Here is a 17,408-nt window from a genome sequence, read left to right on the forward strand (position 1 = left end):
CAAAGAATTACAAGTGAACACTTGCCAGCCTTTGAAAGGATATGCACAAAGATATTCACTAAACGTTTGATGGTAGCAACAACTGAATCCTAGTGCCAAACTTTGGGCTTCGGCACCAGTCTCAGCACCTCATATAACTGTCATCCATTGCTGCCCTCTCCATCTTCAGAGTCCCTTTGCTTCATTCCTGCCTTGCCTCCACTCACCACCTCCCTGTCGTTTCTTCTGCAAGAATGACTCCAACTGCTACGCTAGTCTAGGCCATCTCCCTTGGTTTCTTTTTCGTTCCCATACTTTGTCATACCTTGAAAAGGCAGACTCATGGGCCCCACTTTGAGACTTGGGACAGCCTCACTGTCATATCTTTCAGAGTCTCCGATGGCTTCATTCCTTTCACCATCCAGTGCAGGTGACTAGCTAGCTTTGGCTGTGGGAGGGTTGGGGGCCTTGGAGGAACAAGTTGGTGCTGGGCCTAGAGGCTGCTAATATCCAGAGCTCAGCATAATGGGGAAAGTTGATATTTGTTAAGAGAAGATTGAAAAAAAAATTCCAGCAGATTTTTATCTCAGACTAATTTTCATAATATTTTTCATTTATAAATCTCCTTTGGTTCGAGAAGTGCCCCCTACATGGTCACGTTTATGATGTAGTCTGATGGCTTAGGTAAGCACTAGTTCTTACGTCAGAGCTGGCTTACTGAGGTTGTGTACAGGCTGTGTGCCCAGGTGGAGTTTATAGATCAGCCGCATTAGGCATAACTGCCTGAGGTCAGGGCCATTAGCATAGCCCTTTTATGTCAGCTCTTAACGGGCTTTAAAGGACTGCAAGAGATCAAGGACCCCGATTTTCTGTCTCATCTGGGAGATTAAGCCTCACTTAACATAGGTGCTTTCTTCTCATATCTGCCAAGAAAATATCATGAGAAAATTGAGTGATTACATCTGAAAGTTATTTAGATGTTCAAGGCAAAAGAGAAGATGAGCAGTCCTAGATTAGGTCATGGACTCAAACACTGGTTTCTTTTGGAACTTGTAAGTCAGGAGCACCTGCCACTGCATATCCCAGGGCTTCTGCTTTCACCTGGGAGCTGGGGCCTGGGAGGACTGAGGGAGGCTCAGGTGAGGGGTAGAGGCAAATGTCTGTGGAACACATCGCTCATCCCCTTCCCTGCAGCCAGGGAGCTTCTGCCAGCTTTGGCATTTTCTCAGATCTGCTTTTCAGCATCCCAAATACCAAATCTGCTTCCTCTTACACTTCGAGACTATCTTACGCAAACAGAAGTTCTCACAGTCAGAAAGTTCTCATCCTTCAACTTCTAAATTTCCCTAACTTCAACTTCCCTCTTTCATTTAACCCCACCCTCCAATAGTGTCTTCCTTTCTTTAACATTCTCTTTCCTTTCAGTTCAGGTGAGACCTCTACTTTATAAAGTTTCTGTTATAATCAGTGTGAATCTTATCTCTGCGGGAGTAACTGCATTTTTGACCATTTTCAAAGGACTTTCCTAGAGCATTCCAGTGTCTTTCTGATAACTAAGAAAAAGATCCCAATAATGTGGCTTCTTCTCCCTGGGATATTACAGGCTCTGATGGCCTGACACAGTGCAAAAGTAATGAGGCTCACACAACCTCACTTTTCACCAACCTTACTCTTACTTGCCACCCCGCTACCTGCCTAATCACTCTTACCATCTCCTGCTCATTTTTTCTGTTATTAAAAAACAAGATCAGCTCTTTCTTGACTCTATCTTCATGGAAGTGTCAGTGGTGGCCTTGGTTCACTCCTTACATGCAGCTTTTTGTCCACACCCAGGAGCTACACACCCTCAAGGTGACCAGCCAGGAGAACCCACAAATCAAGGCTCATGTAGCCTCGCCAGAGGGCATCACTCCAGGAGATCAAGTTGTGCTCCTGGCAGGAACGCCCCTAGAGGATTAGGTACCCTAGGCCGGTGTAGGGTGGAGGCTCTGACCACTCTGGAATTATCTGGCCACAAGCTTGGAGGTAAAGTTCCCTGGCCTGTGCTGGGAAAGTAAGAGATCAAGCTCCGAAGGTGGCCAAACAGGAGAAAAAGAAGACAGGCCGGGGCAAGCAGCGGATGCTGTACAAGCTGCACTTTGTCAATGTTGTGCCCACCTTTGGCAAGAAGAAAGGCCCTAATGCCAACTCTTAAATCCTTCGTAATCCTGGCTTTCTCTAATAAAGCCACTTAGCCCGGGGCGGGGGTTGGGTAAGGGGTTGGGGGGTAGATTACAGGGCTCTACTAGCAACACATATTCATTATACCAAGGAGAGGACTTTCTACAAAAATCAAGACAGGTGTCCACAGAATGAGGAAAAGAAGGGCAGGGCTTCCTTAATTTCTTTAAAAACAAGACATGTGGACTGATGCGCCTGTGTTGATAAGTTCTTCATTTGTTGTTCTGACCAAGCATGGTCTGTTTCTCTTGTGAGCTACCTTGTAGCTGATGTCAACAGTTGTCACTTTTTTCTTTCCCTCCAGAATTATTGCCAGTGAGTTGCAGTTTTCTCTCCTTCAGTTATTTTACTTAATTTTTATTTCTAGTTTCAGGTTACTTTTCCTGGTCTACCTCCTTACATTGTGTTGTTTCTGATCGCTCCAGATATTTTTCTGCCACTCTCCTGCCCCTGACTAAGTCACGTAGTTAGAGACCATCCGCACATTGAATGAATTTCCATTTCGCTGCAGATTTATAATGAAGACACTAACTGGAATCCTGATAGTGACCCTTTCCAGAGCTAAGGCACCATGTACTATTCTGTTTTAATTATGATCTCTTAGCAAATTTTCACCAGTTATAATATTCACCCCATTTTCTAAGTAATGTTTCTCAAATACTGTACAAATTATGATATCTGTGTGCATTACGTTTTCTGCTCCCCATTATGTGCTAAATTTATAATTCCACAATTTTCTTGTAGGAAAAATGCTTATTAGACTGGAATGATTTCGAGCCATACTGCTTTTTTGCTTATTGTGAACTATTAGACATTTATGTAATCTTTTACTTGATTCCCAGCCCCAACTGGCAGCTCCTCAAGCAGTAATCCTGCTCCATCCTTTCCCTCCACAGTCAGTTATCATATATGCTTTTTTTTGTAAGATGGGTATTTTATTTTACTGGTCCCTAATATTTTCAGTTTTAAAGTAACTCTACATAGCTAGAAAAAAACAGCTGTTGTCCTTTGATGATCATGGTATTTCCCCCTTCCTTTTCAGGCAGGTCTGCCTCCTGACTACAAGTCACAATTTTGTACCTCTCCTCTGGATTGCTTCTGCCCCTTAATCCTCTTGTCCAGTGGAGTGTGAAGCTGCTTCTGCTTCCTTAACATCTGGCCTGTGCCTGGGATCTGTGCTAGTCCTATGTGGTCTCTATTGAAATTCTTATAATTGGATAAGGGCTCAGAATTCTTAGCCTTATGGAAAAAAAAAGACCAATGAAAGGTTTACTTCATTTAGGTTTGGGGTGAAAAACAGATGTCCTAAGCAGGCAGGAGGTGAAAGTCAAGGTTTTTAAACAGGTTGGGAAAGCCACACTCAGGGACCATTTGGTACCAGCTACCCATGCCAGAGTACCATCTTCCTTTTGTGATTTTGAGGGTGTTTTTCCCTTGGGCTTTTCCAGGTGACTGTCCTAGTGTTGTAAGTTAAAATGCTGTATCATCCCATATCCAGGATTGTTGGAGTTCACTGAGCTAGAGTCAGAAGTTCTAGTTCCATTCCAAGACCTTCCCAGACACAAAGAAATGAGTGATGTTGCCAAAGGGAAATTTTCATGTGGAGTTAATATGTTACACCTGCTAGGAGACCTTCTGTACATAACATAAACCCCCAACTCAAATCGACCTAAACAATAAGGGAAGTATATTTTCTCATGTGAGAAGTAGGGCAGACAGACAGCAGGATTGGTTGATTCAGTGACACAATGGCATCATCAGGGATACAGGTTCCTTTCATCTCTCTGCCTCTGTTGTCCTCAGGGACCAATTCACTCTAAGACAGGTTCTTTTCTTGTTTGCAAGATGGCTGCAGTCATTTGGATGTCACTTGTGGGTATGCCAATGTCTAGAGCACAGAAAATGGATACCCCCTTCCTGGGTCTCCTTTTGAAGAGTATGAAAACATTACCAAGAAGAATCTGAGAAGACCTTTCTTCTCATCTCATTGATCAGAACAGCATCACAAACCCATCTCTAAATCAGTCACTAGTGAGAAGATTGCCATCACTGCCTGCGGGAGAGGGGAGGTGAATTTGAACAAAATTGAGATTCTTTTAGTAAGAAAGAAGTATGTATATGGAAGTCAAGGAGCAAGAGATATTGTCAGGCAATTGTAAGTGTCTGCTACACGTTGTGACTTGGAAGGTAACCATGAAATTGCCCTTATGACTGCTGTGTAGTTGGTAGGTACCATGAGCTGCTACACATTTCTGGATACAAAATGGCAAGATTAGGTTGACAGAGAAAGAAAAGCCACAATGCATGCTAATTAAGGACAGAGAAATGAGCCTAGATCAATAATTATTCTGATTAGAACCACAATAAACCCTAATGAATTTGAATGCACTAATTTATGTCTATTTGTACTCAATAAATATATGATCATTATTGAATAAAAAAGATTAAAATAATTTGTTTAGTGCTCAGTAATTCTATATTTCTGATATGTTATTTTGCAGTATAGGCCTATTTGAATGTAAAAAAATTTTATTAACTTTACTTACATATCATAGCATTAACAATAATGATAAAATTACTGATGATTGTAACTGGCCATTATTTATTGAGTGCCCTTTTATAAATTAGAAATTTAGCATCCAAGAGTAGCTAGTAATTTGCTTACGTCACATAGCTACTGAGTGGTTAAGCTGGGATTTAGACTCAGGTTCATCCGCTCATGTCCCTTCCCTGCTCTCCATGGCTTCCCTTTGCCTTGGAAGACAGTCCCAAGACGACTGCAGGGCCTTAAGTGATGGGCTCACCCCATCTCTGCGACCTCATTACTTACCCTCTTGCCCTCATTCAGTTTTCCAACCACACTAGCTTCCTTGTTATTTGTCTAACAAGCCCGTCTTATTCCCACTTCTGACCCTTTGCATCTGCTGTTCCCTCTGCTTGGATCACACATCCCCGGTTCCTGTGGCTACATCCTCTCCATTCAGGGCTCCTCTTCATGGAACCTCTCAGGACTATCCCATTTAATCTGTTATAGGAGACCTCCCCCACCCAGTTCTTTGTTTCTTCCTCATTTTTCTTTTCTTTGAGGTTCTAGGCACAGTCTTATACAATTTACCTCTTTGTCTACTTGTTTTTCTCTGTCTCCCCCTCTAGAATATAGGTTCCATGAGGGCAGAGACCCTGTCTGTATTTGTAAATTGAATGAGTAATCAAGTGAATAAGTTAATGAAGAAATGAATATGTAGCAGTTTTGACCTCTAATGATCCATAGTCAGTCTTTATCTCCTACACTAGGAGTACAGTAAGATGCCAATTGTCGTTTGAGCTGAGTACATGCACCTTAGATTTTTTTCCTATAAAACTTGAAAACTAACAAAGCTTGCTTTTCTTTCTTTCTCTCTTTGAGGATAAAATAAGATATAGATATCAAAGTTCTTTGGAGAAAAGATAGGCTTACTACAGTAGTGTTACATAAGAGGTCAAGAGAACTTGGCACAAGAAGGAAATTTGAGTAATACTCAGCTTTATTTTTTATGTTGATTATAGTTTTAAGGATTCCAACTCCCTTAATTGGGCATAAACTCTTAAAAAATGAGGGTATACATATAAGGATAAATTGTAAATTGGGAGAATTATGATTGCATGATAATTTGAAGTGGTAAATTCACTTAAAGTAAAATTGTTTTCTCTGCTTACCCATAATTTTTCATTTGAACTCATGTATCTACTAAAATGATTTATTCTTAGTACTCTGTTCTTAATTATTCTAAAATAATTATGAAGGTGCAAATTGAAAAATAGCTTTACCTCACATATTGATTTGGAAGAGATTGACAGAAATGAAGCAGAGTGCCTTCCTCCAAAGTCCTTTTGCTCTGTCTTTCAGCTCAGAACCTTCTCCACTAAAATACTTGCTTTTGTGTTCTTTCTTTCTCTGTCCTTCTGCGGGTTGCTATGTCATTTACTGAATATGTTGTGAGCCATTATTTTCTGAAGCTTGCAGTGTGACTTTACAACCCAACTAAATAAATCATCATTTCAACGCTGACAAGAACTTCACATTCCCCCCACCTCCTCATCTTCCCTGGATCTTTCCCCAGGTGACCTTGCAAGCTAAGGTGTCTCTCTCTGTGCAAAGTATCAGTCTAAACCCACTTGACACGGTTTTCTGCCTCCTGGGGTCCCCACTATCACGAAAACCTGTAGAGTCGCTTACTATGAAATATACTCCTCAGCTAAACTTCTTGTATCAGATTTCCAAAAGCAGATCTAAATTTTATGGTGAATAGAATACATATATGTTTGAGAGTAATTTTTAATCTGGTTCTTCCAGATTGTTTTTATGTTTTGCATCAGAGTCAAGTCAGAAAAAAACTGAAGGGGGAAGACAGGGAAGAGGATGTTTTGATGTTGTTCACATTGTACTTTCTTCCTGTGTGTCCTGGTGGGGTACTCTCTTTCTCACTTTATAACCTAAGTAGATTTGGGTGTATAATTGGGTAAGAGCCTATAAGGGTCCAGGTGACAATGAGATCGGTAATTAAAGGGCTGGGTCAATGTGTCATTATTATGTAAGTTAGGTGCACAATCTATGTAAGCTCTTGAGAGCTTGCCTTTGACAGGGTAGTTTTCATATACAGTACATTGGCTCTTTTATGGCTCAACAAAGGCTTTCTTTTTTTCTTTTTCTTTTTCTTTTTTTTTTTTGCTTTGTAAGCTGTGTGGGTGGGAAACAGCATGAAGTTATAGAAGATGTATAGCAAAAGCAGTAGCAATGGGAAGGAATCCATAATGGGTACACACACATTGCTGGAATATTTCCTAAGTACTTGGGGGGATGGCAGTGAGGCTTCTTTGGCAGAGGCAAAGTAGAACATGTGCTTTTCCATGTGTGAACACTGTGCTTTGAAAGGTCTTTTATGATTCACTAAAGCAGCTGCTTTCTAGCTGGTGTAGCCACAGAGTTTTGGAAATTCACTTAAATAGGTGTATTGCAGACTCCTGACATCTGTTTTGGAGATTTGGTTGAGTGTTGAGAATTTGCTAATTCACAAGTGACAGTAGACAAGTGTAGTTCATTAGAATGTAGGACCTGTTGTTCATTTCTTTAGGGTTTGTGGATAAAAGCTAACAAGAAAAGACAAAATTTTGAACAGTCTTTTGCCATCACATACATACATAAATTTGCAATGATGGCTTTCTTCTTAATTTTGAAAACTGTGTATGACAGTTTTACTTTGCCTAGTAAATCAACTTTCCTGAGTTACTGTCAGACATATTTTGTCATATTGGAAGGCTCTCTTGCTAGGTATTTGTAATCTTATTATGCATTGTTTTTTGGTGAGCTTTTTAGTTTTGCCCATAGTTTTTTACCTAACAACTCCTGTGGCTCTGTCTTTTTGGAAACTACTATTCCATTTTGGAGTGTTAGTTTTTGTCTACTCTTTTATCATCATTAGTAAGTTATTTTCACTTTTCTGAACATTTCAAACCTAAATGATAACTAGCAGAGTTGTTTCCTATCACTTTCAACAAAAATCATTTGTGTCCAGTTTTTCAAACAAGATAAGTAACCAGGTCATGATTCTTTCACTTTTTGCTAGTTAGTTTTCAATTTACTAGATACTAATATAAGTTAGCATTTTCACACATTCCTTTAAAAAGAGGTGAAAGCTTTGTTTTTAGTGAGTCATAACTGTTATTATGTTTCTAACAGAGCAAAAAAGATTATCACAAATCAAGATTAGTGTGGATATCTTGAACTGGAAATCATTTGAAATGTTTCATGGCGACATTTTGTGCTAAATATAAAAATAATTGTGTTTCCCATGTGTGAGCATCAAAAGCCCTAGTTGGAAAATCACATGGTATAGCAAGTAGGTCACTATTGATGGTAGAACATGAGACAGGAAATGTCACAGCTAAGATTAGAGGCCCAAGCAGTATGTCTCGCCATGCTTGCTGCATTGTTCGTTCTAAGTACAAGGACTCAACAGGGTATAACTAACTTTAGCCCAATTTGAAAGTATTAGCAAGAATAGCCTTTTAATCTGTCACTCCCATTTGTTTCTAGGTAACTCACTTTCCCAGTTTGGCAAAATAATTGAACTGCTTGGGTTTGCACGTTTGCCGACCTCTGAATACCAATTAAAATGGCAGCCTTTACATTCTAAAAGTATAAATGGGAAACAGTATCAGCTATGTACAGTCATAACTATAGCTATCAATTTACCTGGTGTTTGAAATCACTAACAAGGAACAAGCAACCAGTTAAAAGTGAATTCTCTTAAAATCTCATTTATCTTCCTATTTGAAAGTGAGGTGGTGTAGGATATGAGGGAAAAGTATAGTTTTAGGGAATCCAGTTACCTTTTCCTTTTCTTTTTTGGAAAATTTAAGAAAGATTTTTATTTGTAAGTGGGAATTTTCTCCACAGAATGTACCTAATTTTGCATACATTTGCATATTCTAATTTTTAAATACAAGGCTAGGGAAAAATAGCAACGCTGTCCTGTGTCTGGCCCAATGAGAGAGAATTGTTTGGGTGGCCAGACCAAGATGGAACCTTGGCTTCTGAGAGAAGCCGTGCCCTCATCTAGATGAAGCAGTTGAACACAAGCCCAGAGAGCTCCCAGTTCTTTGGATGAGTAGATGGAGGCATGCCGAGGTGATTGCATTCGAATCTGTCATTAGAGCACCGAGCATTTGTTCACTTCCAGCACAGAGTCCTTCACAGAAGTACCCTGGCTTGTGGATTCCGTGTACTCTGCATGGATAGGTTCATTGCTTGAATCTCAGAGGCCTTCCTAGGCTCCTGTTTTCAAAGGTCCTTAATGCAGATTAATACATTCTGCTTTGAACTAGGATCATTTCATGCAGGTTATAACTTTCAAGAGGAGAGGTAAGAGGTGTGGAGGCTCAATGCAAAAGTGTTTTGACAGTGTTTTTAGTCTTTATTCCTTTTCCAGCTTAAACACAGAGCCTAGATTTTTATTCCTGTTGGGCAAAAAGGGCTGGTATGTTGGAAAAGGGGTTGGAAGCACAGCTCTTGCAGACATCCCTCTGGAATCAAAATTCTGGGAGTAGTTTCCAGTTGGCAGTAAGAGGTCTGTTGGCTTCTGATTGGACACAACACAAGTGATGTGGCAGTTGGGCCTGGTTGCGCCATTAGGTATGCCTGGTTCTGGCCCGTCGTGAAGCCAGCTAGTTGTGAGCTATAGAGTTAGCTCATTTTCTGGGTCTCTGTCAGAGACTGTCAGTTGACAGAGGTTGGGGGGAATACTGTGGAAAATATATAGGAGTGTCTGAAATAGGTTTTTGCTTTGAAAAATCCCTTTTCTAGTTTCAAGAATATACAAATAACTAATGAATATTTCAATCTTTGTGGGCCTCATGGAACTCCTTTCCACCTTATAAAATTGGTTATCTAGCTTTAGTTACTGCTCGAGATGTCACTTTGATGGCAATGTAAATGACCAGTGGGCCAGGTCCCCCATTCTGCTTCGACCCCAGTCAGAACCTTGAGCCTGGATCTGGCTCTGCTTCTGACTAGAGGTGGATGCAGAGTAAGTTCCCAGGTTCCTTTCTGGGCCTTACGCTCCTCATCTGGGAAGGGAAGTGGATCATTTCTCTAGACCTGTCCTGACATTCACACTATATGATTCTATTAATCTTTTAAGTCTGTTTATTTTTCCTTTTTGTAGGGAGAAAGATGTAAAATTTCCTAGTTGGCAACTTTTAATTGCAAGGGCAGTACTCACCAGGTTACTAGTTATCTCTTTAAGTTGCTATTTGGGCTGTTTCTTTTACCTGTGTTGTATGGAAGAGCTCAAATACAATTTGTCTGATCACAAATTCTAAGCAAGAGTAACCAGTAAGCTTCATATTTTATTGCAAGAAGAAGCAAGACTTTGAGGGGCAGGGGAGGAGTGAGGTGGTAGTGATTGGTGGGGTGTGGAGGGTCTAGTTTCATGAGAAAATAAACAGAGGGAATCCAGTATGCAAACGTGTAACAGGAACCCAGTCAAGATTTACACAGTTAATAACCTCTGTCCCTTCATATAGGAAATACAATACCAGTACTTATGAACCTGGGTGCAAGGAAGTAGTAGCATGAATAAAAACATCATTTATAAGAGCCAATCTTGTCACTTTCTAAAACACCTAATAACAAGGGTATTATAATTTTAAGTGAGATACAAGTAACCCTGTATTATCTTGTCTCATAACGTTGGTGGAATTGCTAAAATACAAAAAAAAACCTAGATTGGATTGTTTTTCTTGTTGTCTTTCTTTTTATTAATAAAATTTTATTCCAAAGAAAGAAGCACTGACTGATGTCTATATTCTGTGCACCTCCCTTTCCTCAAACACAGACCTAGCCAGCCAACTTAATTTCCTAAGGGTGAATTCTCCTTAGCTTTTGTGAAGGACTCTGGTTGTGAGAGTGGGTTACCTCTGAAAGGAATTGGAGACTTCGGAATCTCCTTAGAAGTTCTTAAAGAACAAGAGAGAAGCTTGTTTTCATGGAGGAAATTTGACTGGACCGATTCTGGAGATCATCTTTTGGTCTTATCTGTCTTTCTTTTAAAACCTACCTACATTGTTGTAAGTTGGCGCCTTAAGAGATTTTACTTCAGGGTAACCAGATCTTGCTGCTATACAAATCGTTTCTCCTAAACGTTTATGACTATCCTTTCAGACTCTTGAAATAGGCTTTGGTCACAGGACTGGGTTGTCTGACCGCTGCCTGGCACATGACTTTGTTACCACTGGCTTCAGTCAAGCACACTGGACTTCCTGCTCCTGCCCCTCGGCATGGCAGCTGTAGAAAACCATGTTCAAAGAAAATAATCCAGGTGATAAAAGACTCTAAATTTAGAAGACTTTTCCCTTCCACAATAGAACACAATTTGTTTCTTCTTCCCACACAAAATAGAGCTGTCTAGAAAAGCAACCACGAAAACACATGACCCCATCACATCCCTCCTACTTGCAGCTGTCAAGGCTTCCAAGTGAAATTTGTGTGTGCTGAATAATTTTCCTTTGAGACACATCACAATCACATGTTTTAATGTTTGTTGAGGCTGAAAATTGCCCGTCCTTCTGTGGGGTATGTGACTGTAGACTAATGGGAGACAGAGACTTGTCGACCTTACCCAGTTGTGGATGGATTCAACCAGACTCTCTTCTGGGTGACAGCAGAAGAAAACTCACCTAGGTAACCTGCCTTCATTTCTCACGCAGCGGGCTTTTGGACGGCAGGTTTCTCCGGAGCTACCAGGAAACATAAGTTTGGGGATTATCCAGGAGTTCTTGGAACAATCAAACAATGAGAGCCAGTGCCCTTCTAGCAGAACCTCCATTAATTTTTAATTTTTGAGTTGGAAATGGTACTAGAGTTTATCTAGACTAGGGTTTCCAAAGTAGAGTTTGTAAGATAAATCATTGGAGCATAGGAAGAAAATACTGGAACTTCTGTTCATTTTTTATACCTCAAAAATAAGAAAAATTAAGTTTTACTAACATGTAATATATGAATTGACATTTACACCCTCCCCTGTTCTTGAGGTCAAAAGGCACTGTGTTCTGAGGGATGAGTGGATTTCCTTCAACATGCAAGGACTGACACTGGTTCCCTCACTTGTCTACAGCATGTTGCATTGTTTTTGTATGTGTCCAGTTAAATTAATTTGCAGAATATGAATTAGTTTCAATTAAACTAGCAATCAACAAAAAAACAAGGTAAATAGCTTTAAAAGATTCTGGCAAAAATAAAAACAAAATATGTATTGTTGGTATCACTCATTGTGCAAGCTAGCACAGAGAACAATATGAAAATGGAGTTGACATGTCCTTCTAGGACAAGCTCTTTGTTAGCCAAATTGTGAGTTAAAACCAATAACAGTACCATCAGTTCTGATCAGAAGTTGGTCCCCACATCTCAAAACTATCGAGATGACTAACTGAAATATGGATTTACATCTAATATCATTAAGAATGAACATATTGGAAGGAAGTGTATACTTTGCCTTGAGAAATTTTCTAATGATAATATGAAGGTACCGTGGTTGGAAAAACATGGAGAATAACCTTTGCAAATTTTTTTTAACCACTGTTTAAATTCACCTTCTAATTTTTACAAAATTTCACTAAACTAAATGGTGTTTGAAGCCTCTTTTGAAGAGTTTTACTTGTATGCAAAAGTAAAAAAGCTACATATCTTTAGGAAACACTTGTTCTTCCTCCTAATATAAGACCAGATAAGATAATGTGTTGAAAACTATCTATATAAAATGAGTTTCTTTGTTAGAAAATGCTGTTGAAAGTATTATTGAAGATATTACTGAAATCTTGAAGAAACGAATACTGTATCAAAACAGCTATGGAGGGCAAAAGACTTGTTTTAGGGGCCGGCCCGGTGGCTCAGCGGTTAAGTTCTCATGTTCTGCTTCTCAGCAGCCCGGGGTTTGCCGGTTTGGATCCTGGGTGCGGACATGGCACCGCTTGGCAAAAGCCATGCTGGGGTAGGCGTCCCACATATAAAGTAGAGGAAGATGGGCATGGTTGTTAGCTCGAGGCCAGTCTTCCTCGGCAAAAAGAGGAGGATTGGCAGTCGTTAGCTCAGGGCTAATCTTCCTCAAAAAAAAAAAAGACTTGTTTTACAAGTAAGATGTTAGATCTAACCTATTGTATTTGTTCATTTGTTTCACTGATGAAATACACTAAGTCCTTCTTTCTAGTGAGATTCATTCACAATCTTTATGAAAATATTTTATGAAAAAAACCAAGTAGTGTTTCCTCTTAAGGAGCAGCTGTTTCTTAGAGAAGGATTCCAGGGTACAGTTACAAGAGATAAGCAGCAGTGATGTTGAAGCCAGAGGTACATAAACTGCTTCAGGTTGTTACTGTGTAGTTAATTTTATAAAAGCAAACCTTTAATATACAGTGTAGTAGAAGCCATACAATATTTTGTATTAAGTTGAGAAAGGACCCTGAAAATCTTTGTACATCACAGAGGTTTGCTGGTTATCTTGTTGAAAAATATCTGTAAGTTTGACAACTCTTAATTAGGTAAATTATATTCATTTTTCTTTTTATAAAAAGGAAAGAGTTCCATATTTTGTTAACCATTTCTCTGATAATAAGCAATTTCAGTAGTGTGCTACCTAGAGGTTATTTTTTTAAAAAATGAAGCATAATTAATTTGTCCTTCCGAGATCGAGGTGTCATTTTAAGAATAATAAAATAACTGAATTTTAAAGAAACTTGTATTATAGAGAGAACATTGTGAAAAATGGTGTTTGGGAATGTTTACATTGTGTGTGATTTTATTGCTTAAAACTACGACAGCCGTTAAAACCCAGCTATGTCAAATAACTTGAACTTAGAATTAGACCTTCAAATTAACATATCACAAATAATTAAATCTAGAATTTTTTAAACATGAAGCATATTCAGTCACATCGCCCTTGATAAAATGATTATTTAGTAAAATAAAAAGAATTTGTATTCTTGGAAATGTTTAGAGAAAATAAATATTTAAAGTATTGTTTATTTCATGTTTACCTTATACTTTTGTCATTTGGATGTTTGTTTTATAATGTACCTAATGTAGTGCATGCATACATATCTAGTACATGAGCATGGCATGCGTGTTCAAAAGCTTTTTAGTGTTGGGATTCCTGATCCAATAATTTTGGAGACTCTTGCTCCTAGGCTAAAAATGTTGAACTTTTGGGGGCAGAGAACAATCACAGATTCTTTGAGACAATAAAAGCTATGTACCCTCTTCTCAGAAAAATTAAACACACATTCTGCCAATAAAATTTTGCCCAGAACTTCAGGGCGCTCACATACCCATTGATGACTGTTGTCATGGACTCTGTTAAACCTCCTGGATGAGGACACAAATGCCCTAAGGCATTATATGACTTACCCGGGGTCACGCAATGACATAATCTGATCTTTCAGTCAAGACTTCCTGAGCACATGTCAGTCCAGTCTTTGGGCTGGTCTCTGAGGATGCAAACGTGAGGATGGAACTCTATCTGGGCCCCCAGGGAATTCACAAGTTCATTGGGAACTCCAGTGTGCAATAAATAATCATAATACAATTTGTGTTTAGGAGAAACTTGTTTATTTAACCAGCATTAAATGACACCAGCTTTGGGAGGGCATTATGCTGAACTCCACAGGAAACACAGAGAGGGGTAAGGCAACCCTTGTAGAGAATCAAGTTCCAATTACGTGCTTCAGCTTCCAGGGCATTTTCTAAGGCACCTTTTATATTGCTGAACCGCGTGATGCTCCTCACTGGGGTTTGCAGCTCTGTTTCCTTCATGCACTAACTGGTGATGTACAGGAAAGGGAGGTGAGGCAGGGGGTCATACTCCTTCCTATTTCTGAGCAACCCAAAGCTCTTTCTGTGGGTTTATGTGCACTTCTTTGCCTGTGGAATAGAGAACTGAACTCTTAGATAAATTGGCAAATGGAAGAAAACAGGGAGTAATAAAGGAGGTATGGAATTTTATAAGCTTCATGATCTCCTTCCCCAAAGGCCTGAATCTATGTAATGAGGTAGTAGAACAAATTCCTGCCGAGTCTGAATTTATTCCTATAAAAAAGGAATGATAGGAATAAAGTAAATGTAAATTTTTTTCTGCCTAGGTCATTAGTCGGTAATATTCTTGAAGATGATATAGTTTTTCCTACAAATATTGGGCTCTGTGTAGGGGCTAAAAATAAACAGAGCAGCCCAGGGAAATAGGCAAGCAGTATTGATCTGTGTCAGGGCCGTTTCCACTTTAATGTTTGCAAAAGGCACAGCCTGGTTTTGCAAACCTATTTATAGAGAGCAGCTCTTTCATTGCTATATATAGATGATAAAAGCAAGCTGAATTGTCAGGTAAATTTTGGTTTCTATTAGGAAATAGGACTAGATGGGATCTCCTCCGGAAGTAGCGAAGAGGATTCATCTGTCGTGTTCCTGTGAGACAAAGGAATGAAGTGTGGAGCCCAGTGCCTGGCCTGCATCGCCCACAGACGAGCTCCTGGCCTGAGTGCTGCCTCCAGCTGGTGTTTGCCCACTGGCTGCCCCAGGCTCCCCCAGCTGCCCCCTGTCCTGGGAGCAGAGGCTAAAACAAACAGGGCACCTCCCAAACCCCTTCTGCCCTCCAGTTGCTCTGGCGAGTTCTAGTTCCCCATTGGTTGTTTTTTGTTTTTTGTTTTTGAGGAAGATCAGCCCTGAGCTAACAACTGCCAATCCTCTTTTTGCTGAGACAGACTGGCCCTGAGCTGACATCCGTGCCCATCTTCCTCTACTTTATATGTGGGATGCCTACCACAGCATGGCTTGCCAAGCGGCGCCATGTCCGCACCCGGGATCTGAACCGGCAAACCCCGGGCCACCAAGAAGCAGGACGTGCACACTTAACTGCTGTGCCACCGGGCCAGCCCTCCCCATTGGTATTGCCCATGCTTGTGTGCACGTGTGTGTGTGCATGTGTGTTTGTGTGCACACACACACGTGCACACCTCTGTATGAATCAAATGTTTGTGGGATCCTGTTTTGACATTTGGTTCTCTATGTTTTGTAAATTTTGTAATTTTTTTCTCTCCACTCATTTCCTACCAGAGCTATTTACTCTAATACCTCAAAACCCTTATTTTTCTAGTCTCCTTCCCACTCACCAAGCTTCCACCCCTGGGCTTTTTTTTCTTTTTTTTTTTACAACTGTCAGTTCAATTCAACAAGCGTTTAGTGAGTGCTGAGCACCTATGAGGTTCTGGGCTAAAGAGACAAGACTGGATCTCTGTCCTCAAGTTGCTCTGTCCAGTGGGACTTGCGGTCAGGGCTCTGCCTTCTTCTCTCTGCTCTAGTTATCGATCCACTGCCTCCAGGCAGACTCTCCTGCCAGCAGCGTACTCCTTTGTAGTAATAGCTAAGCATTGGTTCAGTGCAAACTTATTCCATCTTAAACCCCCAGCAACATGTGATTTATGAAAGGGACTGAGTTTGTAGCAAGGGGCTCACCCACCCTGAAATGTGGTACAAGAATGGGTTGGATTCTGTGCGTGTTAAAATGCCAGAGGGATGCTAATGGACCGACCCCCTTCAAACACTCTGCAGTGTTGCTGTTTTACCTAAGGGTGTACTTATCCAGACTCTGGGAAATAGCCTGTTGACAGTTTCTACTCTGATGTGGTGGTCTTAGTGCCAACGCAGTACTGGAATGCTAAAATAAGTAACCATTTTTAAATCGGTACAGAAAATAGACAAACCAACCCTGACTAACCGTAGTAATGGTTTACTCCAGTTTGGGGCTGGTGAAATTGCTTTCTGTCATGTCTTCCCTTTAGATCTTTTATATATATAAGTTTCTCTGCCTATCCAAATACAACATCAGTTTATTTTCAATGAAAGAGACACCAAGAATAGTGACAGGCAGGTACATCTTTCACAGTCACAAAACTATGCCAGTTGTATATAGGCCAGACTTAACACAAGTGGTGGAGAAGGAACTTGAAAACTTACAAACAATTTAAATATAACCCTCATCTCTATTGCTCAGTCTTCTCAAATCACCAGACAAATGGTATCAGGGCTGAGATAATGCGAGATCTTTTCCCTTCAAGACCTTGCTGTGTGCATGGAATTCTTCACTGGTCTCATCACTTGTAATAGGGTTAATGTCTTCCTGGTGGCTGGGTATTGTTGGTTTCCCAGCTTCATTCTTTAAATCCTTTTGTGCCATGTCATTCTTCACTAAGGCTACTGAATTCATCGTTGGTCTTCCTCTATTTCTCATTCCGTACCCTCTGGAATGTGTCACTATGTGTAGTGGCCATTCTGTAGTGTCTCCAAGTGGCATACATCCAAATGATTACAGCTGTCTTCCTTGAGCCCTCTATAAAGTAATTCATTCTTGCCTTTTCAAAAAGGAGTGATGTTATGAGGTCACTGGCACTGTCAAATTCAAATTGTTCCTCATTCTCCTACGTGTTACATCACTGCCCAGGGTTCTAGGCCTACTAAAAGTTGCTGGAACCAAATTCACCATGACTTACTTGCATGCTCTGAGCACCCTGATCACTGGCTGTTACATGGAAAATAGATTGTACATGGACATAAGTGGAAGCAGGTCAACCAACTAGGAGGTTACTGTAGTAATTCAGGTAAGATCTGATGATGGCTTGGGTAAGGTGAC

The 17,408-nt window shown here is 40.2% G+C and overlaps 1 protein-coding gene and 1 pseudogene across 1 annotated transcript in view; both read left to right on the forward strand.

Annotated features, from left to right (window-relative positions):
• MARCHF3 (membrane associated ring-CH-type finger 3) overlaps positions 1-17,408 on the forward strand; it is a 136,327-nt gene that overhangs the window by 6,689 nt on the left and 112,230 nt on the right. The gene's annotated exons all lie outside the window — the stretch shown is intronic.
• On the forward strand, positions 1,650-2,203 carry LOC138917302 (ubiquitin-like protein FUBI pseudogene; annotated as a pseudogene).

Source organism: Equus caballus, chromosome 14, assembly GCF_041296265.1.
Source record: "Equus caballus isolate H_3958 breed thoroughbred chromosome 14, TB-T2T, whole genome shotgun sequence".
In the NCBI taxonomy this organism is placed as follows: Eukaryota; Metazoa; Chordata; class Mammalia; order Perissodactyla; family Equidae; genus Equus; species Equus caballus.